Raw genomic sequence first — 25,882 nt, 5'->3', positions numbered from 1 at the left:
GTTTATCACCTTCTCTGCAGATGTTCAGCATCTCCTGATTAATGCTAAGCCTTCACTCTTCTAAATGAGTCTCCTTGTTGCCTCGCTGTCCCACCAGACAGCTAATGGAGGCAGAATCACAAGGTATATCCTATTGCAAAAATATTTAGTAGCTTCCACACAAGACTTTGTTCTCCTAAACAAAAAGTCACAAGGTACCACACTTCAAGCTATCTGAAGTCATGTCTTGAAATATTCAGAAGTTCCGTGGCACTTCTGAACAACTGTCTATACAGGCAGGAGGAAAAATGTACCAGACCAGTGACAATGCACAGAACCCATAACGGTGGCTGCTCTAGAAATCGCTTCTGTTTTCATCCATACCTTTTTACCTGCTATCTTTTTTTCAATGTCTGTAAAAGGAGATTTTTGCATGTGAATCAGTCTTATGAAGCAGACATTCTTATGCCACCATAAGACACTTGTATGAATAAAAATTGCATCTCTTTCATATTTATGGAGAGTTTCATACTAATTTTAGCTATAATCTACTAATTTCATCATTTAATAATTCTCAATTTGTGTGCAGAGAAAATAAATAATTTTAAGGCTCCGAGGAGTAGGAAAGCCATACATATATTCTAGAGAACAGCTGACAGGCAGGGGAAGTAAGGAATAATATTTTAATTTTGTTGTGAAAAAAATAACTCTGTCCTATAAATAACACAGTTACATGGATATAAATCAGAAGTGTGATCATTCTGATGAGACCCCAGGAGACTCAAGCTCCCTGCTCACAAGAAATTAATCTCAGTTAACTCATATGACTTCTGAATAGGTTATGTGCTCTTCATTAACAGAGGTAGGCTGACTACTGAAGGTTTATATTATCTCAGAATTGAGGGTAATTAATGGATGAAATGCTGCTAAAATCTTATTTTAAGTCCAGCTCAGACACCAAAGGGTGTTTTATTTACCTGCTTTCATCTGCAAACTTGACTATCAGTCATTTTGTCTATAAATATTTTTCTTTCTCTTTTTAACTCAGAGAATGCAAGGATAATGGTAAGCACTATATTATAACTCACAGAAATCTTAAAACTTTGTTTTGAACTTCAATTTTTGTCTTTTGATACATTCACACAGCTCCCATTAATGGGATGGGAGTAACAAGATGCAGTTACTTACAAAGAGCATTAGCAAATGGTTTTGGTCACAATAAATCATTATTCTGAAATTCTCTCTCTCTCTCTCTCTCTCTCTTTTTTTTTTTTTTAATACTCTGTGGTATGTATTTGGGTTTTTGTTTGTTGTGTTTTTGTTTTTTATTTGCTTTTAAGAATTCTTACAGAAAAACAAAATAAAAATGCTCATTTGCTTATCCACTCTCTTATTTCTTTTCCAGTGGACTGTGCTTCAATGCAAGGGTCTGCCAATGAGCAAGACTTGGTCCAAGTGCTGGGTGACGAGCTTTTCTCTACGTGGGAAAAGGTATGATGGGAATTCATTCTATGAACGGGTTCTATCAGAATGTATTCTGAAATCACTCTTGACTTTATTCTCATTTAAAAAATAATAATAATAGTAATATTTTAAAAAGTGGAAGGGACAAGAGAAGACAGGGAAGTGCTGCTTGAGAAATACATTTCAGAAATAAATTAATTGTTAAAAGATGAAAAGTCACGTTGTCAAATAGAAGAAGAAACTACAGTATTCAGACTTGTGTTTAGCACACTGAGCACAGAGCTATACAAGCATAAAGGCTGTTTTGTTTTAAGAAAAAGATCCAATTTTAGATATCTAGTTGGGAGGCTGGGGGGAGCTGACAATTAACTGGAACAACTGTTCAAAGCTAAGAAATGAAAAAGGGAACAGCAGAGGAATTTCGCTCCAAGTTGCCTACTGAAGCAGTTTCGGGTTTAATTTTTGTGTCTGTTTTGCAATCTCTTGATACTCAAAACTGGCTGACACAACACATGAGATATGCTAGTGCCAATTGTGGGTATTTCAAGTTCCTGGAAACAGTGTAAAGATCTGTGTTTACAAAAAGTTTACAGATGTGCCAGATTTTTTATTCAGAGTGAGAAGCAGAGGCCCCTCCAACAGGGAATGCTGCCCTGCATGCAGAAGGCTTCCAAGGAGGTGATTGGCCGTATTCAGGAACACCCAGTGTGTCCTTGTCCAGCAGAAGTGAAGAAAAAGGGAGTCACAACAGCCAGGTGATTTGCCATGTGCAGAATTATCTTCACAGTCATTCCACCAATGTCAATACGGTTCCTAATTGACTGAACAGCAGGTTCAGCAGCAGGTTGTTTGTTTATTTATTTATTTATTTATTTATTTATCTTAGAGAGGTTCTTTCACCTGCCTCTGTTGTGGGCAGATTTGAGGTGTCCTTGAACCACATTCATGTCATAAATTCAGAACATGTATAAAGCTATAAAACTTTAATTTGAAAGTGTTTCAACTTATCAGACAGGATTTAGAACACTGGAAAGAATGTCCAGATGCAAAGAAGTGACCTTTTTTCTTACTGAATGCAAACTTCTGGGCAGTTACAGATGTAAGAATTTGTGGCATTTGATGCAAAAGGCTAAGTGTCATTTCTTCAATGCCTCCATGCAATATTAAAGTAAGAAGGAGAATTAGGATGTGGGACAGTTGATTTTAGGCCTCTAGATTTAAGTTGCAAATATTCCTCAGGAGAAATTAAATGCATTCTTTATGTATTAAAAATCTGCGTCAAAGCTTATGTGTACTGGGATATATTTTTAAAAAATCAAATCTTGAGGTTATTTGATTTTGCTGAATCTTATTTAATAATATGTCATCTAAACACATTAAATTAATTGGAAAATTGTTTTTTGTAATCCGAAATATAAAATGAAGTTCCGTTTTATTCTGAATTCATTTACAGGATATCTGCTTTAGAAGAAATGTGCTAAACTTAATTTGATAGAATCAAAGCTTAAATGAAAGTAAGTTGTCATAAGTTCCACCTAGCTATTAAACAGTTTTCTAAAAAAATATGAGAAAATCCTGTTAGTACTTTATGGAAATTTGGCACATAGATATTGCATTTTGCTATATTTAATTACAGTATTGAAATAAATATTATTGTAATACCTACATAATGCTCTATCTAGAGTATTTTAAGAAATTCAAAGGCTATGTAGCTTTGTTCTTCTACTGAAAAAGAATGAAAGTAACAAACAGTAAATCTTTCACAAGGTTTATATAAAAGTGCTTCCTTTTTTTAGTGTTTTTATAAAGATCATTATTTTATACCACTACTGTAGATAGTTATGGTACAATGATACCCTGCTTAATTTTATGTTACTCACTATGTATTGACATCTGTGACATTCTTAGACATCTCATGAGCTTGAGGGCCATACAATCCAGAGGAAATTCATTTACAGGCCAAAGACAAAGTTAGTTGTTAGCATTAAAGTTACACCATGCTATGCTTTTCGCCGTTCTCAGTCTCTGGTGTTCTTCCGGGACATTGTAAGTAGCCCTAGCAATCAAAGACATCTGTGAAGAAAAACAGAAGACAAATACTTGAGCCCTCCAGAAATACATGCATTAAAGAAAGCAGTAGGTGATAGTTAACTGACAAACCACAGCCCCACAGGCTGGCTACGTGTTATAGTAAAATGTCAGCACTTTTAGGATAAGACCCAATTCTTACTGCCCAAGGCACTTATTTTCACTCAGAATGACTGTTTTGAGCAAATCTAGCAGTCTCCCAAAGTGCAGCTCTTAATCCAAGTGCCAAAGTACTCGCTTTGCAGCTAATGTTCTTACTGACTAAAGTATTTAAAACTTTGTAGATCCAGCTCTGTTACTGCACAGGTTCAGAGATTGCTTTAGATACTAATATCCTTATGCAGTGATGAAAAATGTTAGGAAGAAAAGATTCCTGTCTGTGACTGAGAGCAGAGTGCTCTTACACTGGTATGACACAGGTAGGAAACTATAAAATTAAGCACTCCTGAGTGTAGAGTAAATAAAACCAAAATCAAATACAGTTGGATTCAGGTGCAATGGTAGAGACCAAGTACCTCACCTGACAACAGAAAATCTTATTTGAATCTTTACAATTGGTATTTTATTTCTATTTTATTTTATTTTATCTTTTTTGTTTTGTTTTGTTTTGTTTTTGTTTTGTTTTGTTTTGTTTTATTATTCCATTTCATTTTTACCTGGTTTGAGTAAATGAGATAAAACCAGGTAATCTCATATTGCATTACAGAACTATACTTCCTGAGTTCTGTGGATGCCATATTGCCCATTCTTTGGTGTTTTAAGGACAGCACTTCATGCTCTGCTAAAGTGGAAGGAAAGATCTTTTGTATTCCTTCTTCTTAGACTATAATTTATTTATTTATTTTTTCACTTTTTTGTACGGGGTCTGGATGATGCTCAAGTCTTCCTACTGAATCTCCATTTTCAGTACTGCTTTCACTGTCTGAGTCTCATTTGGCACCGAATGCTTTCAGAATACATTGCATTTTGATCACATTTTCATTGCACACCTTCTTGAAGATACTTTTTTAAAAGACTTTGAATCACCCATATGTATTGTTCTTCCCCAGTCATTTCTCTTTTGGTTGTCTGCTATCTGGAGTTGCATTCATAAGGCTTTAAGCTTTGTGGTCATAGCAACAAGCGTTTGTTTCCTCTTGTGGAATAGGCCTTTGCAGTGTTCAGATGAAATGTGCTGCCTATTAGATTACTGTTAGAGTGGCAACCATATCACATTGGGCTTGATTCTTTAGATGACATGCAATTCTTAGCCTGGTACCAGTTTTAGAAGAAAAACTAGATCCCTGAAGAGACATTTGTTGAGAGATTTATCAGTGATTTACTCAAAAAGCTTGTAAGACTCAGACTCAGTGTCTTTATAAAGCTCTAAAATTAAAATATATCTTGGAAAGTTCAAGTGGCATCAGAAGGCAGAAGAAACAGATCTCTCCAATTTCTCTGTGGTGAGATAATCAGAAAGAGCAACAGTCTGTGTTCAGGACTGTTGTTTTGCAACACTGTCTGAATCAGGCTGGCAAGCTCTGGAAGGGTAAGAAAGAGAAAGACAAGCATGATTAAAAGGACATCCAGAGACACTGGAATTTCTGGCATGAAATGGCTATTCAAGTTTTGAGGTTAAAAAAAAAAAATACTGAACATGATTACGATCTTCTTTTAGCCATCTGCTGAGATTTTTCCCAGCTCTCTTCAGTTTGTCATCTGAACTGCAGTCTTTCCAACTGTGCCTCATTCCTTTACAGGTATTCTCCCCCTAAAAGTGACTGGACATGTTAAAATGCTGTTCTGCCTCTGCAATGCAAAAGAAAAGTTATATAGACTTTGCAATGCATATTGCTAAAATGGAACTGCTAAAACTGGCACCATGTTCTTAGGCATCTAAATTACCTAGTGCTGTTTTTTAAATCCATTTCTTCAATACAGAAAGACTCATTTTTTCAGTGTTACTTAAGCATTACACCTACTGCTTTACCTCAAATTGCAAGACATTTCTATAAAGTTCATTTATATGATCAGAGAGAATTTCAGAAAAAGTCTTCTTTTGTTCAATTTTTATCTACACCTAAATTCACACTCCAGAATATTGATTCAAATGAGTGTAGAAATTATTGCTACCTTTTGCAGGACTTTCAGTTTGAAGTACATCTATGACTCGTAACAGGATGAAAATAAGTCTTCAGCCAATGACTCATTACAAAAGAAAACTAATATTTATCTACAGCTAAAAGTGTTTCTGTTATTGTTTCCAGATAACTTGGAAAAATTTGTAATAGTGTACACAACATGACACACAACAAAATATTTTGATACATCTTTTTAGCAGCATTTCTAACATATAGAAACAGAAAGCAGGTTGTTAAATTATAGGCTTTTTAAATTAACTTAGCATAAACCATTTCAGCAACTGATGGTTTAATTGTATTTTTCTAGTTCAGGCTGATATCCTTGCTTTCAAGTAGAACACTAGATCTCTCAAATTCATAAAAAATCTCATTAAATGTTGCTTGATAAATAAAAATTAATATTATGTATTCAGTGCAATCAGTGCAATGCAATGTATATAACATGTTCATGCTAAGATTGGTGAATTAAAGAATGCAGAAGAGCAAATTTACAAAAGTATTTGTAAAATATTACAATGCTGGGAAAAGTGAGACACTCTTCTTAATGGAAAAATAAAAGTAAAGAGATTTTTCATAAGTAGTTCTGACCAGTAATTCTAAAAAAGAAAGCTTTCATATGATATAAATACAAGATTGATTACCACACAACATCAGCAAGATAAATATTTCCGGTGAATTACTGTGTATACTCAGAGGACATCTGAATAGCAGCTAAAAGATATGAGGCCTAGTCCTGTCTCTTCCACTGGTCAGTAGAGGCAACCCCAGAAAAAACAGGTAATTCTTTTCTGAATTTTACTTGTTCTCTGCCAAAGCCATCAATTTAAATCAGATGTTCCTATCCACTATTTCAATCCATTCACTGGATGAATATCTACCCAAAACAACATTATCTAAATGCTTTTCACTGCAGGAAAGGTAATAATTTTGAGAATGAGATTCATCTGAACAGAAGATACTTCCTTCAAATCAATAAATTACACCTTTGAAATATTTATTTCCTTCTATTGGTTACAGGTCCCTGTATCAAATATATATAGTAACCATCTAGTTAGTCGAAAACAATCGCACAACACCCACAGTTGTCCACCAGGATCAGAATGAGAAGCTCTTTGGAGAAAAACAAATGTTGCTGAGGATCCAGTTTCAGGTGGTGGTTCTGCAGGTATTTTACTTCAGATTACTTCTGACCTGGCCCCACAGATTCATTCATTGCGAGAATAAATTAGGGAAGAATTGAATTTCTTTTGATTTCATTTCATCAAAAAGGAATTCATTTTACGAACTACATGACAGTTCCATAATGAGAGCCAAAATGCAGTAGATGGGGAGGAAAAGAGAGTGCTCTTCAAAGAACTACTATTCTGAACTTAGATATTAGCAGATGAACCTATTGCTCTTTACTTTCTGACTGTGCCCAACACCAGATAAAGTCAAGACTCACAATTATTTTACAGTTCTGCAATATCAAACACAAATGATAGTAGTGATCCCCAAAACTTTCCTCTGTTGAAATTACTTTCTCAACTGATATTTATGAGTATCTGACAGTAACAGACTCATCTCCTAAAAGGAAATATTTTGTCTTTATTTTGTTCAGTCTGCATAGTAAGTTCCATGTTGTGGATCCCTAATTGGCTTTCTCAAGGGTGGTGGTGAGGGAGAAGAAACGTTTGTAGATCATTCTCCAAATGACTCATGCTATCCCATGACTTAAACTACATTCTTTTTTGCCTTTGGGTCAGACTCAGCATACTAAGCTCTTTGCTTACATCAGTAGAAAGGACATGAACTTGATTGTCTACCACTCAACACTGCCTAATATGCCTGTGTGGGATTCGCCTTTCTTTCAACCACTCTTCCACTTTCTACCTTTTTACTTAATTTTTACACCCTAGCTTTGCCTGGGAATATTTTTTTCATCCTTTTGCGGCCCTGTTTGTGATTTTTTTCTGTATCATGTTATGGTGTTGCAGAAATTCAGTTTTTCTCTTTCTTTCTCTTTTTCTCCAGGCCCATCATTCCAAAAGATATTTAAGGAATTAAATATGACTTAGGAAGTCATTGTACTACTTCTTTATATGGGATATATTAAATATATATATACATATATATATATATATATACACAAATCAAAGCACATTTTTAAAACAGAAAAACATTTTTTCTGTGAAGACTCGGTCAACGTAAGATACCTGCATGGCTTTACCACGACTGATCCCGTCATAAACAGTTGAAGATATGAAGTTGCTGAATTCCTGAAGTTGCTGAGATTGTTTGCGATCCTATTAACATTTTAAGGTTAAACAGTTAGCTCCAGATTCAAGTCATGGCAGGAATGGTACAAGAAGGATTGATTTTCTTGTGTGGTGTTTCCCTCCCCACTCTCCACCCTCATTTTTTATACTTATTTAAATTGTTTAAGTCCTCTTCAAGTCTGCACGTAGCATGAACTGCAATAACTGCAGCCCAGGGCTGTGCTGGTGAGGCAATCAACACCTTATCTGGATAGCTTTCATTTCCTGTTGAAAGAGGTTGCTGAGGTATGCACTGAATCCACATCTCCCTCCCACAAACTACTTCACTGTCTCTGCTATCTCCCCGGTGATCTTCCTTCCCACAGCAGAGGAGTAAGGCTGGGCCTCCTTATACTGTGGCAAATGCCTTCCTCTCGAACCTCGAATGCAACCCAGACTTCTCCCAGCAGTGTCCCTGAAAAGGATTACACCGGTTCAGTGAAGTCAGGATATGTCCTGGCCTCCAGGACACGAAGCAGAACAGGCTTTCCTGATTTTCTTCCTATATGTCTTAGAAACTCCAGTCCCATTTCTACTGAGCTGAATTGAATTATATACATTCTAGTCTTTTAAAATCCATGTTCCAATAACAAAAGTAATGATACATGATATGGAAGAACTGCCTCTACATCCTTAATAAATAAGTAAACAGAGTAGTTTATAAGTTCATATTTTGCCAGTTTCTGTCTTCCTTCCCTGATTGCTAATGAGATTAAATAATAAATTGAATAGGAGAAAGATAATTTTCAAATTGTATGTTATAGGACATGGCCTAAATTCAGGTTTGGTGTAGCTAGAAAAGTTGGAATATTGTTAAAGGCCCCTGCATGAGCTTTTAGAAATCCCTAGTGGCTTGGTTTGTTTATTTTCCCCTTTGGTTACTGTAAGCTGGATTTGTCTGGGCCAACAGAAATTTATTTGGCCTATAAAATTTACCCTCCCCAAAGCAGTGCATTCAAGCAAGACTGGAAATCATCAGAATAAGAAATTCAGATATGAATTTGAGTCCAAATTCATAATTACTGGTACCATGAAGTCCACTGCAATAAATTTCAGTAGGGCTGAGATGCATAAAAACTGAAATAATGTATCAGTTTCTCTGTATTCATTAACATTTCAGGAAGCAGAATTTGTAAATTTGTTTTTTTCCATAACTTCCCATATCTCTTAGCAAAGCCAGTTAACAAACAGAAGAGAGGGGAGGGGAGGGAAGGGGGATGAAACATGTGAACATATAAAGAGTCAGAATGTCCACTATGAATTCTTATTTCCAGTGAGCTTAAATAAGCTTAACTAGTGTGCCTCCGATGGCGCAGTGGTTAAAGACGCCACTTTGCAACACCAGAGGCCCTGGGTTCGAATCCCCTGTGGTGCAAGTGGTAGAAGTGCCGCTCTGCTACACAGAGGCTCGAATCCCGGGGGGTTGGACTCGATGATCTCTAAGGTCCCTTCCAACCCGCACAAAACTATGAAACTATGAAACTAAGTATTTCAGTGCGCTGTCAGAAAATGTAAGTAATTTCAATGATAGAAATGGCAGCATCTTTTAACTGTAATGCTTACTCTGTTAAGGTCATGTTATACCTTTGCTCTCAGCTACAGCTACAGACAAGCCTATGGATTGATTTTATTAACATTTTGAGGTTGTATTACAATAATCAGAGCTGAAGCTATAGTCTCCCCTGGAATGCTAACAGGGCACCGAGTCAAAATGTAGTCTACACAAAGGTGGGAAAATTTCCCTCTTCTGTTAATTTCAGCAAAACTCATAGAGAGCAGACATGACCAGTATACAGTAGCCCTGTGTACAGCTAAGCATTGCAGAAGTTGCTCCTTACTGTTCTTCTCTTCTTGCATGAATGCTTTTATAGAAATTATTCTCAATTATCTTTAATTCACAGACTACAGCTGAATAGAGTTGGAGGTCACAAGGGACTATTCTGATCATGCATTCTGCTTAATAGAGGTCATAGGACCTCACCCAGTAACTAATTCCTGACTTGTATCCAAAGCTGCTGATTTTCTGAAGCGACTTGTCCAACAGTTCTTCATTACTACACTGTTTGTGAGCAGTTCATTTCCAAAGCACTCAAATTTGTTCCAAGTGGTTAATTAACAGCATACAATTGTTTCCTTCCCTTGGAAGTATTACTCAGGTAATAAACAAATAAAGGAAACTGTGCAAAATACAACATAATACTAGAGCAAAATCCTCAGTAGATATGAGTCACCAAAATAATATTCAAATTGAGAATTATGCCAGTGTACATCACCTGAGGACCCACCCCCCAGTTTTCAGATCCTGAAACGCTTGATAACAATCTGATATCTTCAGTCAGGGAGCAGAAATAATATGATACTGTTTTTATGATGTTAATCAGGAATCATGTTTGTAACTTCACAAATTCACTTTTGAATAAACCCAGCTAAACCATCTTATTTCATTAAGATTTGCAATAGTAATAAAACAAAGGGCACTGGATTATTCATAAAATTTAAATATCAAAGTGTATTTAATGTGGCTAAAACATAATTGACTTTGTATTTAAACACTGAGGAAACTGACATGAAGATAATAATTACCCACTACTTTCTGGTTTGACATCGGTTCTGATTTTGTTTCAAGCACAAGTGGCAAATTATTATATGTACTGTTTTCAGAGAAAAGGCAGCATAAATAGGATTGTATTGCTTTTAAGTTATCCCATGAAATAGGATTTTCTAGTAGACCTGTGGCTGTTTTGCTGACCAGATCTATAGCAGCATGATAGACAAGCTACTGCAAGCTTGACTTTAAAAGCAGGGGTTTAGCATAATTTCAAATATGAAATCTTCTTTCTGAATATTTGCTAGATAGTAGAGATAGAAGCTTGGCCTTATGAATTCTCCAGCCTCTGGCACTTCTACTGACTGCATGTGTAACTTCTTGCAGTTAATATTTCTGCATCAGCTGACACATTTATAAAGACAGTAGTATCGTACATATCATCAGTGGTGTTCTGGTACAAGTGCATCATGTCTGTCATACCATATCCTTGTGTGATGTTCATTTTAGCAAAGTCTAGAGCTCCAGCCAACTTGGTGTAATCTGCAAATTTACTGAGGGTGCACTCAATGCCCTCATCCAGGTCATCAGTAAAGGTACTGAAGAGGACAGGCCCCAGCACTGATCCCTGGGGAACACCACTCATGACCAGTCACCAGTTGGATTTAGATCCATTCACCATCACACTCCAGACCCAGCCCTCCAGCCAGTTCCTTACCCAGCCAAGAGTGTACCTGTCCAAGCCATGGGCTGCCAGCTCCTGCATGAGAATACTGTGGGAGATGGTGTCAAAGGCTTTGCTGGAGTCTAGGTAGCCTTTCCTTCATCCACCAGGCAGGTTACTAGATCATAGAAGGAGATCAGGTTGGTCAAGCAGGACCTGCCCTTTGTGAACCCATGCTGGCTAGGCCTGATCCCATGGTTATCTCACACATGCCACATGATCTCCCTCAAGACAATTTGCTCCATAACCTTCCCTGGCACTGAGGTCAGGCTAACAGGCCTGTAGTTCTCTAAATCCTCCTTACAACCCTTCTTATAAGATGGGAGTCACACTGGCAAGCCTCCAGTCTACTGGGACCTCACCAGTCAACAAGAAGCGCTGATAGATGATGGAAAGTGGCTCAGCTATCACCTCCATCAGTTCCCTCAGCACTCTTGGGTGAATCTCATCCAGCCCCATGGACTCGTGGTAGTCCAGTTGAAGCAGTAGGTCTCTGACTCTAAACTGCAAATGCTTTATGTACATTCTGCTTTGGAATTGATTCTTTAAATAATAGAAAATAAATATTCAAATATCAGTAGATCCATTTACAAATTTTGTTGTTATTCACAGAATAGTTATTTCTTATTCATTGAGTTCTCATATTTTTTTCTTGAAAATATCCACCATTTAAACAATTTACAATTACTTAGAGGTTAGTATTTCCATAGATAGACATTGTGAGAACAGTGAAATTCATCTTTCTACTCTTTTCCTATCTGTAACAGTGCAGGTTTTATCTTCATGATACTTCTGTAACCCACTTTTGCGCTGCTTTCCAAAGTATAGGTAACTGCCACTGTTAAGAATTCAGTAAATTTAACAAATCATTTCTCAGTGTTTTTACTGGTTTTCCATGGAGCACAGCAGCCTGGGCAAAATGATGTTGTGATTTTTTTGTTAGATTTACTAAGTTATCTTCCTTCAGTTTGTACATTTTGCACTGTTCAGTCACCTGAGGCTTCAAATTTACTTCTCTCCTGGACATTAGATGACTGAAGTGCCTCATAACTAAGTGATTTCCTCTTGCATTGCTTGAGTCCATTGGGGAGTATTGCCTATTTGCTCAATTCTGCATGTGCAATCTGCTCTTGATTCTGCAGACTGTAACTCAGTGATGCTTTGTTAGTAGTCATTCACGACAAATTTGTGTAGGATCCATATGAATGTTTATACATATACCCAGTAAATGGGCTAATCTTGCAGTCCCTGAATGACAGAAAGTAGGACTGTGAGGGATCACAGCTGCCACTTTTGATCTGTGAACTATTTGTCTTAAAAGCCCTGTTCTCCCCTAGGTCCCTGGGCATCCTCTTGCATTGCTGCATTATCCTGACTGTGATGAAAGCATGAGGAGTAAGGAATGAGGAAATATTACACAGAAGTCAAGGATCTGGAAAAAATGTGTATGTGCTTAGATAACAGATACCTGAACATCTCAGCAGTAAGACACTCTGCTGACAAAAACTTTTTGACAGCTGGTTTAGGGAGTGAAATGTTGACTTGCCTTGCCTGCACTGATGATGTCGATGAAGCTGAAAAGTGAACAAGAAAATCAATCCAATCAGCCCTGACTGGGCTATTCAACAGAAAACCATTAGTGAGTGTAAGTTGGAGATAAATACATTTTTTCACCAAATGCAAGAATTCTGGCTGGAAGATGTAATTTGTGGAACCAGAAATGTTATTCTCAGTGTACTTTTTTTTTTTTTTTAATTTATTTAATAGAATGTAGTAAAAAACAAAACAAACAAACAAGCAAACAAAACCAATAATGAAAGTCCTTCCTTCAAAAATTAGTTCTTTCTGTGCCCTCAATTGAAAATTAAATAAATAAATAAATAAATACCATTGTTTTACTGTAAATGGCTTTTTTTGTTTTTTCCTCCTCTTTTGCCTCCAGTTTATACGGCAAACCTGCTCTTGGGTAGCTATTAAAAGAGATAAAACAGTATTATTTTTCTTATTTGGAATAAAATGATTATCCAAATATTTTGTCTTTAGAGACAGGCAATAGAGGATTTACATAGCTAACAACTCCATCACATCAGCTAGCTTTTGAAAACAGTTTCTCAGTAGAGTGCTTTAAAGTTCATATTAAGAAGAGAAAATTTCTTACCTGTCAAAGCCTAACAGGATTTCTTTTTTATTATTATTTATTTTATTTACTTATTTTTGGAGAGAGGGAAGGAGCAAGGGAGGGTGTGAATACATTATTATGATTTTGTATAAGACTAAATATATCTCCTGAAATATATTTCCAGAGGGAGAGGATAATGGATTTAATAATAATAATAATAATAATAATAATAATAATAATAATAATAATAATAATAATAATAATAATAATAAAAAATATTACATTTCATCTTTGAAAATAAATGTCCATACACATTTTGTAAAATTTCATTCAAAGTGTTACAAAATTCTGTAGCATTAGGGTAACAAAATTCTTTTTTTTTCCTTACGAGTCTTCAATGGCAAGAACCAAACACAAGGCACAAATTTTGATCCTGCTTCTTTTTTATTTTAAATACACAACAAGACATAAAATACATAGTATCTATCTGTGTTTCTTTTCTGAGAAAATATAGTTGCACAGGACCTGCTTCCTTCCTTCGAGTAATGAGATATAATTCATTAACAGGATTCTTATAAGAGTTGGTTTTATTTACCTCCAGCTCCTAAATACAAACAAACTCTTTTAAAAGCCCTGGAAACTTTTGTTAGCTGCTTCCAAAAGAGAAGCTCACTCTCCTAAACATCCAAAACACTTCATTCTTTAGTGATGCTCATCTTGCCTTGTTAACTTGACAGTTGTTTTTTTTTCCTGGAGATCTTATTGTGATAGGAGTTATCAGGCTTATCAAGGACTGTGCCATCAGTGGAATTCATAACATCCAGGGGATTTTGAGACCAGGTGTTCTGAAAAAATGAACAAAATGTATTGATTTGTATCTGCAGGGTATCCGCTCTGGTATCTCACTGGACTTTTGCAATTGAAGCTTTGGTCAGAATTTGTAAAAGTTTGTTTTGTTTCCTTAAACTCTCACTCCACAACTGGTAGGAGAAACAACCTTTACTCTAGCAGTTCCTGTGATGCAATGGCTACAGAGCCTAAAATATCATGCTTTGTTTATTTATTTTATGGCTTTGTGACAGGATGGATCCTTGAGATACTGTATCTCCATGTCAGGGCTGTCCTGGGGAACAGCCAAAGCAATCAAACAATTACTATGCTTCTGTGCTTGCAAACAACAAGCCTCCCGCCAGGGCCTACAGCTACCATGCAGGATATGCTCCAGCCTGTGTGGAGCTGCCTGGAGGCCTGGTTCAGTCCAGTCATGCTCCTTCAGCATGGACAACCTGGAATGAAAAAAAAGCAAAACCTCTCTTTGCTCACTTATTTGTCTTCATCACATATGAGGAAAGCTTTGAGTGTTAACAAGACAGTGCTTTGAAGGAATCCACTGATGAGTTTTCTAGGAGCACCACTGCAAAGAGGTAGAGCAATCTAATGGACAGTTTGTCACTGATGGGACCCCAGGGGTTCTACTGAGTGTGACAGCAGGTAGCCTGTACCCCTGCTCATCTTCTTGTTCCAGTACAGGAGCCACCAGCTGAGCTAAGCTTGGTGCCAACATTCACAGGGGTGAGTCAAGGTGCTCTTAGGAAATTCAGAAAAGCTCCCTTCCACCACATGGGCAGGGCATGAGGCCACCCCACTCGTTACATCACTCTTATTGCCATAGATAGGAGCACCTAGGGATGGCTTTTTATGGCTACTGCACAGATAAGAGGGATGCCTACATCCTTCTTCACTTGGCATACCACAAACGGTAGGTGCTCCAACTATAAACAGATCTGGGGTCAAGGATAGAATAATTTTTCTGCTTCCAAAGTGTACTGTTATTAATTTTATAGTATGCCTATTTTACTAGGATGCCTAATTTTACTGCTTTCCTGAAAAGCAGTTTTCTTGTATATCTTGAAAAACCTGAACTACTTCTGTTGTTCCTGTAGGCAAGGGAGTAATAACAGCAGCTAGAAACATGTGTGGAGCAGGAAACACAGTGAAAATGTGTGTTTGCAGTCCTGTCAAAGTACTGAAGTCTTCCCCAGCTTGAAGTATCTCAGCTATGCTAGTCCTGCTTGTCTCTTAACCAGAGCTGCCAACTAGGCTAAATTGCATGGTGACTTTGTGAAGCTGACAAATCTAGGTTAAAATGCACTGGCCAAGCTCATTTCCATTTGGATTTAACCTAAAGTCTCAAATAAAGGATCTGAACAGTAATTTGATGCACTAATTAACTGGCAAGGAAAAAAAAAAAAAAAGAGAGAGAGAGAGAGAGAGAGAAGAAAAAAAAAATGGATTGTTATTTTAAGTTTTGTTTTGTTTTAGAGGATAAAAAGTCTTTTATATATTTAGGTGAATTTCATTGAGATTCTTGTTGCAGATAAGAGTACACAAATGAGCTCTTTCAAATTCCTGGAAATAAATGAGAGACATGTAGTGAATTCTTTGAATTAGTAAAATAGACTGCAAGTGACCAAGCACAAAAAAAGCAGGGTTAATGTGTCACGGAGGAGCACAGCTTGTTAATTTGACCACACCATTTTAAATTTAAGATTTTGCTAGTCTAATTCATAATTAAACATTTAATGTGTAATTTGGTACTGCAAACATCTAGCAAACATACATTTTGTTATTATAAATTGACAATGAAAAAACTTCAGAATAAAGCAGTGAAATCGGAGGAACAGTAGAACTGAGATTATTGTCCAAATTAATTTAGTTCTCTAACTTTTTATGAATGTTAGATTTAGGTACTCATCCTGTGTGTGGTGTCACACTGTTTTCTGCACATCCTTTAGATTTGTACTGAATAGCAGATTGTTAATTCGGAACAATTAATATTTCTGCAAGATATTATCCAAAGTTTTTTAAAATAATTGCCTAGAGTTAGGTTTCCAAGTCTTTATCAGTTAATTAAAAATAGTGAACCACAAATCCTACTGGAATCATTGGAGACACAACACTTTTGAAGCACTAATTGCTTACTTAGGTCTCTGCATTAAGTCTGCAGCTGAAAAAAAAAATCGAGCTGATGTCTGGCCCTTCTCAGGTTGAATTGAGAAAATATCTCTCCAAGCCCTGAGGATTTAGTTCAGAATAGAGAACAGTTTTTATTTTCTCAAAGTGTTATCCATTCTCCACACTCACCTGTCATTCTGAGTTGCTGAAGTATAAAACTGCCTGTCAGCAAAGTTAGTGTGTCTTAGAAAGCATGCTAACATGGGCTTGTTTCTTCTATAAGGACACAGCACCCAAGACGAAAGCACTCATCTGCAAATGTTGACCATGCAGTGGGCATCAAACACTTGTACTGCTCATACTTTTGAAAAGAGCTGCAAAGAACAAGCGATTAGGAAAGCAGCACTGATCATTCATAATTGAATCCACAAGTACAGCTCTGGGCCTGGTTTGACTTTCTTCAGTACCCATGCGAACAAGTGAATGAGCTTCAGACAGTGCTGCATATGTATACTTAATTATGTAAAACAGTGTATGTAAATATGTCTCAAAGCCCTTAAAATAAATAAATAAAACAGCAAAATTGCTGGCTATTACAAGCAATGACAATCTAGATAATATGAGTTATAGTCACCAATACTTCACAGTTTTTTTTCTTATTTATTTTTTTTGCCTACCTCATTCTTTCCTAGTAGCAGTGTACTTGAAGCACCAAATAGTCTTGATACTATGTAGTCTTGTACAGAAGATGTTGGTTTTGCAGTGACATTTTCACACAAGCATGTTGGCCACAACTATTTAACTCTGTTTATTGTTGCTTTATCTTTTAACATGTCTGGCTTTTCTCCATTCTTCTCCAATCTAAAAGGGTTGAAAAATGGCACTTTCCTCTGATTTAACTACAAAGAGTATGGGGAGCACGGTGAGAAGTTGAGAACCACAGGAAATAGAATGCTGTTTCCTTACTACATACTAGCTAACTAGAGATTGGCTTTTCCCAGGCAAACAGCTGGAGGACACAAAAAGGGAGACAAAAGGAAAGATTTCCACTGATCTTTTACTTCATTCTCTTTTCATAACAGTGAAACCAGACTCTAGACCAGAGCCTTTGCTTTAATTGTAAATCAGCTTCAGTTGAGCTATGCAGATTCACAGTGTTATTATTTTTGTTGTTAGCTTTTGCATGACTGAATCACCCACAGATCCCAGCTGAGATAGGAATCTGTTGTGCTAGGTGTTGTATGAATTAAAATCTAGAGGAAATATTTATTCCAAAGAGTTCACGAGCTAATTAGATGAGTGACTATACGGGAGGAAAATACCAAAAAGGCAAAGACATGTTTGCTCAGTCACTCAGAAGATCAGTGGCTCCGCTGGAAAATAACTCCAGATATCCAGATGCTCAGATCACTGCTCAAGCCACTACACTAAGCAGCACTGCCAGGTAATATGAATGGATATTTTTTCATTTAATATCAAACTACCAAGGACACTGAAATGTTCTAATAAGGTACACAAAAGCAAGCTTCACTCTTCAAATATTTTTGAAAACAAAATCACTCGCACAAAAGGAAACCACACCACTTTTATCATAAGTCACTCTGTGTCACTGTAAGGAATAGTTCAGAATTTTAGGGTTTGGGGTAAATTTATTTGGAGTGCCAAAAGAAGAGATTCTGTAATTTCTGTGTAAAGCTGGTCCCTGGAAACAGAATTCAGTTCTCTAGGATTATCTCTCTAATATTTTGTTATTGTGCACATAAACTAACTCTGCTTATTGAGTGAAAGATTTTAACAATTAGAGTGAATACCTTGAAAAATTTCTGTGCCAAATGAGGTGGTTTTTTTAAGGGGTAAGCATCTTGCTCAGATAATAACTTAGTCTACCACAGTGGTCACCCTCTGGCATTTACTCTAACAAGTTCTATATCAGCTGTAAATTTTGTTGCAAAACTTCCTCATATTAAAGCCTGTCAGCAAGACTGTTTCAGCTCCAAGACTGCTGGGCAGGGAAAAAAAAGCACAGAAAAGAAATACTTCCTTATACTTGATCAAAAGCGAAAGGGGGGGGAGGGGAGGGAGGAGCAGGGGGAAGAAAGAAAAGAGAAGAAAAAAAGTATGAAGAAAGCCAGAAGTTCTTTCTACAGCACTACCAATTGCAGCTTAAAGTAGAAAATAGAGAACCACCTTAAGATCTTGAGTTGGAGGGGCTTTTTTATGTCACTTCTTCATTGCTCTAAATCATCACTGCTATTGGATGCTGATTCAGAGCTATAAACTACTTCTAGTGTTTACATTAGGACTTATGAAAGAAATGCATATCTCAGGCCAGCAGATCAAATACATCACTGTCTACAGGAACTGCAGTGAGGCAAGTATGCATTGTATCCAAATGAGGCCTGCAGGAACTCGAGACAAGAAAAGTTTAATCAGTTACACCCAAAAAACCTGCACGCAGAGAAGAGAGTGAAAACTAAGAAAAGACATGAAGTGAACCTTTTTCTATACTGTGACAAATGTGGCAGGACTCCATTTATCTGCCTTTTGAAAAGTAAAGTTGTGCTTAACAACAGGAAGGAAAGGTATTATTTTTCTTTTTATGAAAATACAGAGTGAGCAAGTTAAGCTCTGACATTTCAAAATCATATACTTTAGAACAGGATGTAAAGTCAGACTTTTCTGAGAGAAAAGAACTTCAGGTTACTCCTAGTTTCACAGCAACAATCTTCTATATGCTGTGGACACCCAACACCAGAGCTTATGCTAGTGCTTATTAAGGATGGTGCTTGCAGTACAGCAGGGCACAGAGACAAACAGTCTTCCCTCCCTGGTCTGCAACAAGTGTCCTGTAATTGCCCGTTGCATCTCAACAGCTGAAATAACCTACGTATTTCAATAGATGGAAAGACTTCTGCCCCAGCCCTCAGGTCCTGCTTCTGCCTTGCACTGCCCTGGCTCACTGATGTTGCCTCTTGCCCAAATAGCTTCCTGCTCCCACCACCAAATGACACTCATTCCACCACAAATGGTACTTTAAAGTTGTGGGGAGGGGCCTGGATTTTATCCATGACATAGAAACCTAACATGTCTGTAACTATTTTGTTTATTTCTTTATTTATTCAGGGAGAATGCTGCAAAGGGAGAAGCAGCAGTTACTGAAAGTAAGAAGCTGAAAAACTACGAAGATCCCATTTTGCCAATCCACAGCCATCAGTTAACAAATTACTAAAACACTTCCCAGAAAAAGCAGTCGCTAATGTGTGCATCTATCCTTGTATGCATTGTGTCACCAACTCCAGAAGATTTCCACAGCTATGTCACTGTTTAGTCAAAAACTTTCAAGGTCAAATTAACCCAGTGTAATGTCATGGTGAGCTCAAAGGAACTCCTTTGGTCATTTCATGCCTACCCATGCGGAAGAACGGGAAGTGAAACAGTTAACTGTTGTCAAGCAGGAAGAAAACATCATTCCTTTGGCTCACTAGCTGTTCTCACATAGGAAACCCTAAATGTGTGGTTTTCTTAATCGATTGAGTCCTTCCTGTCCAAAAAAGGGAAAAAAAGTCTCAACATATACCTACCTGAACCTATCTGTGAAATCCTCTGGAGTGGAAAAAAATCAGTGCATTTTTGTTAGAGTTTGGGACTTTATTTTTTTTTCCAAATGACAACAGATAAAATAAGAAGTTTTGCTGAAATAAAAAATCATTCTAGGCCTCAAATGGCAACTTATCATTGTAAAAATGTGTCAAATCGGTCACAGTAGCTTTTGGAATGTTTACATTTGTTCAGGAAAGATTTGGCAAAATGTATGCTGAAAATGTTTTGATTCCACTAAAAATCTACTTCTTTATAGAATACCGGGAAAAAAAGAAAAGACTGGTAAAAGAAACTTTTACTGAGCTAAACTGACAGGTGACTTTTGGGTTATGAAGTATGTTAAATGAAGAAAAGTCTTCTAACTGTTGTTCAAGTCACTGCTTATTCTACTTGTCTATCTTTGTCCTTTTAGCACTGCTGTGTTTCTCATATTTGCAAGACTGCACCCTTCCATTCAAAGCATAACACAGATTTTATCTGAGGTCCAGATGTCCAACAGCAAACTGAAAATTTCTTCCTCTAGGTCTGACAATTTTTTCCTATTTTTCTCTTAATATACAGAAATTATTTCACTGCAACCATATAATAAATCTTTGTAAAGAAGACTTTGCACAGCATATATAGCCATAATTAAGAGTCGGCAATGTGAAGGCATAGGTGACTTGTAATCTTCTATGATAGATATTTCTATCAAAAGGTAATTGAAAATTTAAATAAATAAATAAATAAATAAATAAATAAATAAAAATTAAGTGTGAATAAAGCACAAGAACCAGGACAATGCTTCTAAAAAAGTTGTACAGAGTAGGGACCTGTTTTTCAGCTCATGAGTAAATCAAATAAAACGCATTACATGAGCCTCCTTAAGCAAATACTCTATGTACACTCATATTGCTTAGTTCAAGCTGATAGCTGTATAAAACAAGCTCTCCCCAGTGTGTTACACATTTGAGACCCTTGGGATTTCTCTTATATTTTTTTGCAATTTATTTCTTATAAACTAATCTTCTACTTCCTTTTCCAGTGTGGAAAGATGTTTTATTGCTATGCTGTTTAGTTTAGCAATGGCAGCATGCCATAGACAACACTCTTGTAAGGATATAAAGCAAATTTAACATTTTCAGTTCCAAAATGCAGAGTTGTACTGGGATAGACACACTCTTGTTTCCAAATGAACTGAACTTCTTGAATCTCAGCCACCACTCAGGGTGATGTTTTCTCTCTGCATTTAATCAAAAGAATTATTTCTGCAGTCTATTTGTTTCACACTTAATGCACTATCTGGTAGGCTACACTCTTATCTACATGGCCAAAGTAAATTATTTCAAGCATTTCAAAAGATCATCAATAAGTTAGTGACAATGCTAAATATTTTTTTGTTTGCTCCTGCTCTTTGGAATAGCCTGGAATGCTAATTCTTGCCCCTGTGGATATAGCATATGTATGAGCATCAGCAAATATGGGACACAGAAGAGAGCAAACAGCAAGGGTATGTAACCATACATGGAAAAAAAAAATCAGTACTGCCACAAATATGAAATTTTTCAGTCTGGAATTTTGTTTGGGAAACCTGACCAAGAGGTGCTCACAGTTCAGACCACAGAATACTTTTTGGTACTTATTGCCTTAAAAAAAGAACTTTCTCAATAGGATGTTTTTGTGTCTCTGACATCATGGGTTCAGAACAAATTACAGTATTAAAACATTCTAGCACTTGTTCAGTGTGCAAAGTAAATGCAAAATACCTATTGCAGAGAATCAAGAGTTGGAAGACAACACCGCATAGACACTCAGGCACACTCTTTTTTGTAAGAAGCCAAAAAACCCAAGGTTAAATTTTTTAAGTGGCTGAAAAAGAAAGTTTATAATTTCGACTTGAGCTGCCTAATAAGATTTTCATCTTTCAGACATGACATTTAGCTTGTAAACCAAGAATGCAATTAACTGAACAACTTAATGCAGGAATCAAAACTTTTTATCTGAGAAACAGTGGCTTGAAATTTGAGATAATTTTTCTTTATACTGTCCAGTTAATCATAAAAATTAACCCTCCTATTTAACATCTTAGCAACATGTAATCTAAAATCAAAGCTTTATTCAGTGTTTTGGCTGTTGTTGTGCCTGACAGTAAGTTCTACCATGTGAGTTCTAGATGTATATTTAGGGTATCTGGAGCATGAAACTCTGGTTTTGGTGAGAGTTTCCAATCAGCACAATGGTGTATAGTAAATATTCCTATTATAATTTTCAGTAGTCATTTTCTGTTCCAATAGGAAAGAAATTATAGACAAGGAATGAGGATAAACAACATCTCACTCCACTTTGTGCTCATCAAATTTTATACTGTTTTTGATTTATTGATGTAGCATTAGGTTCTCCTTCTATTTATTTTTTCTTCCTTATCACTAAGATTAAAAACCCATCCTGGGATAATGACATTTGGACAGATATTAGTGAGAGTAAATGCAAGTGTGTTCCAAAAAGAATTGTTTGAATTTGCACAATTGCTAATTCAAAATTTAAGTAAAAAGAATGAAATTTCTGTCTAAGTTCTTCTTTTTTCAGAACTAGCGATCTATCCCTAGAATCAGTTGTGATGACCTCTAATCTCACTAACAAAATGTTTGTTTACAGAAAAGCTATTTGTTGGATTTACCATAATTGACCACAGTAATTATGGTGAGGGGAATTTGTGTCTCATTTAGAATACTACTGGATAGCTTTTCTAGCAATATAGGTAGTTTAAGTCTTTAATCTCCCACAAGCACATTTTCAACATATAAACTGTGGGACTTAAGAGCCCTCGTGTTTGTTTATGTGTCCAGAAACTTGCAGTTCTTTCATCGCCCGTCTGTACGCCCAGGAGATGTGTCAAAAGTGGTGGCAGAAGCTACAGACTAGGTTTCCAGGACAAGCAGAGGCAGAACAAGTTCACTCCCCATATCTCTGTACCTGCCTGCATTCTCTGTACCTGTCTCACAGGGATCAGTGCCCCAGCAGCTAAAGTAAGTCATCTGCTTGCTCAATCAGTGGCCATGTAGGTTTTTCCATGGGAAGCCGGTTTTGGATACTACAGTCAAGAATTTTGCTTTCACTACAACCCCCAGGCGGTTTCAAACCAGCAGCATAAAGGAGATGGTTTCCTCCAGTTGGGAAAGCCCCCAGCCTTCAAATTCCCGAATTATCAGATGCAGCCTTCAGCTGAGGAGTCTGAATGAGAGTTCAGCAAAGGGAACTGCCCTGACCTGTGATGTGTCACAGGCTGGGCTATTTCAACATACAGAATGAGTCATTTATTGAGAGCTACTCCACAGGCTTGCTTTAAAAATCAGAGCTTGGATAAGAGATCTGGTTTCTCGTTCTTCTGGCTTTTGACTGCTTCTCAGGCAGCATTCCTGGTTCTATGATACAAAGTGATTAGTATATCGTAAATGTGAGTTAGGATTTAGTTCCCCTCTTTGCCTCCCAACTGCTGCGTGCTAAGGTCATGGCACTAATTCCTGAGGCATTTTGACAGTCTGTGTATGACTAGAGAGCTGTAACCAAAGTTTGAAAGAGTATATGCTAGCAATGCATGGCTATGAAAAAACATGCATATATCTACAAATTTAATACTTCGGTATTCATCAATTGCATATCAAGGTTGTTTACATTTTTTTTTATTTTCTACATTTAATGAAAAAATTATACAGGATTAAATTGCTTAATTAATGTAAATATACTCTTACAAAATAAAAGCTAAAAAATAAAAAATTACTAGCAAAGTGAATGGTCAATGAATATCACTTTACTGTTGCTATGTTTACTAAAATGTCCACAGTACCCCAGCCCTGTAGAGCTGAAATGCAACTTTAAAATTATCCAGTCAGGAGCAAGTAGTCGTCAGGCTCTTCTTCGTTTAATGTGAAAGCCCCAAAGAAAGGCCTTGTGTTTTTTTCTGAGTGCTAGTTTGAGAGCTCATTGCAACACTTCATCATTTCAAGGTGAGCTAAGGCATCTGCCCTATGTCAGAAGAGGTTTGATGTAATCCAGTGTCATGGTTTTGTTCTGATTTAATATCACTCTATGCAATTTGATAATTTTTTTACCAGGAAATGGACATGGGGCCACAGGAGCTTGTTTTGAAAGGGAATGAGATGTACAAGAACTTTGAATATCACAGTTTACCCAGAACTGTGCAGCTGAGAACATTCCACTAGTGCTCAAAGGTCACCATCTCATGGGTTGCATATAGGCACATATCACACACCATAACCAATCATCTCTCCTCAACGCAGCAAAAACCAGCATGAACAGCTCACAGCAGGATGGAGGAGAAAGCCTAACAAAGAGAAATTGCCTTTTCCAGGGCCTTGGATGAGACCCTGAAATGAAGTGAGCAAGGCTAAGATTCACTGATTAACACCGTTTATAAGTGTCAGTAGTTGGCACGGCTCTGAGAGGAAACATTTTATTTTGTTTTTGGGGAAATGCAATCTATGCTGCTTCATTATGAGAATATTTCATTTTAAAATAAACAGATCTGAATGTGTTGAGAAATAAGGTGAAAACATGCTTTCTCTATAAATAAACAGAGTAGTGAGGATATGAATTGATGTGATTTTTCCTGATGGAACGTGAGTTTGACTCCAAAAAGCAAATCTGATTTGTCAGATGATAAAGGTTAGAGCTGCCTTTAAATTCTATAGCTGTTTTTGTTAATGTTAAACAAACTACATAAAATAAACCATATAGCGTGGGTAGGAAAAAAGCACTGTGAATACACCCAAGCTGTCCTGTCTTCTCTTTTCTTGGTACGTGAATGCCACCATGAGCTCTGCTGTGACACAGAAACTAACATTCCACCTTTGTGGCAACATTAAACCCTTGTGTTGGTTTGTGAATTATGTGAATCATCATGTGAATCTTGACAAAGCAGGACATTTGTTTTATTAGAAAACAGAGTGCACCTTTTCCACGGTAGAGTTTTTAAGAAACGCAGTATTCTGAGAGTACTGTAAAACACACCTATCAAACAAATGAGTCACTAAGTACAACAGAGGCTGGTTCGTGCAAAACAAAAGGGGAGCTGTGACATTTTAAATAGGTTTTACTTCTTCCTTTGGGTTTAAACCAGTGCCTGAGCACAAAAAATTCATGTCTCACATGCAAATTTTCTTTCTAACCACAAGCCAAAGCAGTACCAATTGTAGATGCCTACAGAAAACTTTCACACTCTTTTGAACATTGAGCTCTCTTGATTTGGCCAGCAGAGAGCCCACAATTTAACTGATAAACTTCATTCCCTGAGCTGCACTGACATCATCCTGGCTGGAAAAAAAAACCAAAAAAAAAACCAACAACAAGGAAGTAAGCTAATCAGAGATCTCCTGATTTATATTCTGTAATGAATACAAAGAGGCAGAAACCAAGGTCTTTTAAATGGAAACTGTCAGCAAAAAAGAAAACAGAAAAGAATTATCTTGGGAGGTGTCCAAGAAAGAGCAGAAGGGTCACAGAGGAAGAGGGGATACTAGAAATGAAGGAATGCTCTAGGGAGAGACAATATATATTACTGCAGTATTGTCCCACCTGGTAATGTCATGTCAGGAGTGCACACCATGCCACATTGGTCAGATTTTGACAAATGACTTACGAAAAAGCATGGAGCTTAAAAGAAAGGTGTAAATGCATTCTTTGCAGAGATCTGTAAATAACCTTTTTGTTTACAGTTCTGAACATTTTATCATTTACTTCAACTACTGAGCCTCTTTCAAATTCTGTATACACTTCAATTAATCATTTTCAACTCAAAAGGCAAGAATCTCACGTGCTTTCATTTTATTTTTTTTTTGCTAATTTCCTTCTTTTCCCTAACAATTCATCCAAATCATCCTGAAACCTCACATCAGCATTTTGATGTTGCCAAAACTTTTTTCTCTGTATAATGGTCATATCCATGCTCATTAAAAGTAGGAATTCTCTAAAGGAAATTTGAAATTCTCTGTTTCT

At 36.7% G+C, this 25,882-nt stretch overlaps 1 long non-coding RNA gene across 2 annotated transcripts; it reads left to right on the top strand.

Annotated features, from left to right (window-relative positions):
* Positions 1-745: 745 nt before the first annotated feature.
* LOC107311907 (uncharacterized) lies at positions 746-24,478 on the top strand. Of its 2 annotated transcripts, XR_001554293.3 has the most exons (3): positions 746-841; positions 1,385-1,470; positions 19,415-24,478. It is a non-coding gene; the product is annotated as an uncharacterized LOC107311907 (long non-coding RNA). The 2 variants fall into 2 exon arrangements; XR_014944119.1 differs by lacking the exons at positions 746-841; positions 1,385-1,470 and adding an exon at positions 2,013-2,198.
* The last annotated feature ends 1,404 nt before the right edge of the window (positions 24,479-25,882 follow it).

The sequence above is a fragment of the Coturnix japonica genome, chromosome 3, assembly GCF_054131305.1.
Source record: "Coturnix japonica strain WE chromosome 3, WE-NBRP24, whole genome shotgun sequence".
In the NCBI taxonomy this organism is placed as follows: Eukaryota; Metazoa; Chordata; class Aves; order Galliformes; family Phasianidae; genus Coturnix; species Coturnix japonica.
This window is presented reverse-complemented; position numbering and strand designations above follow the sequence as displayed.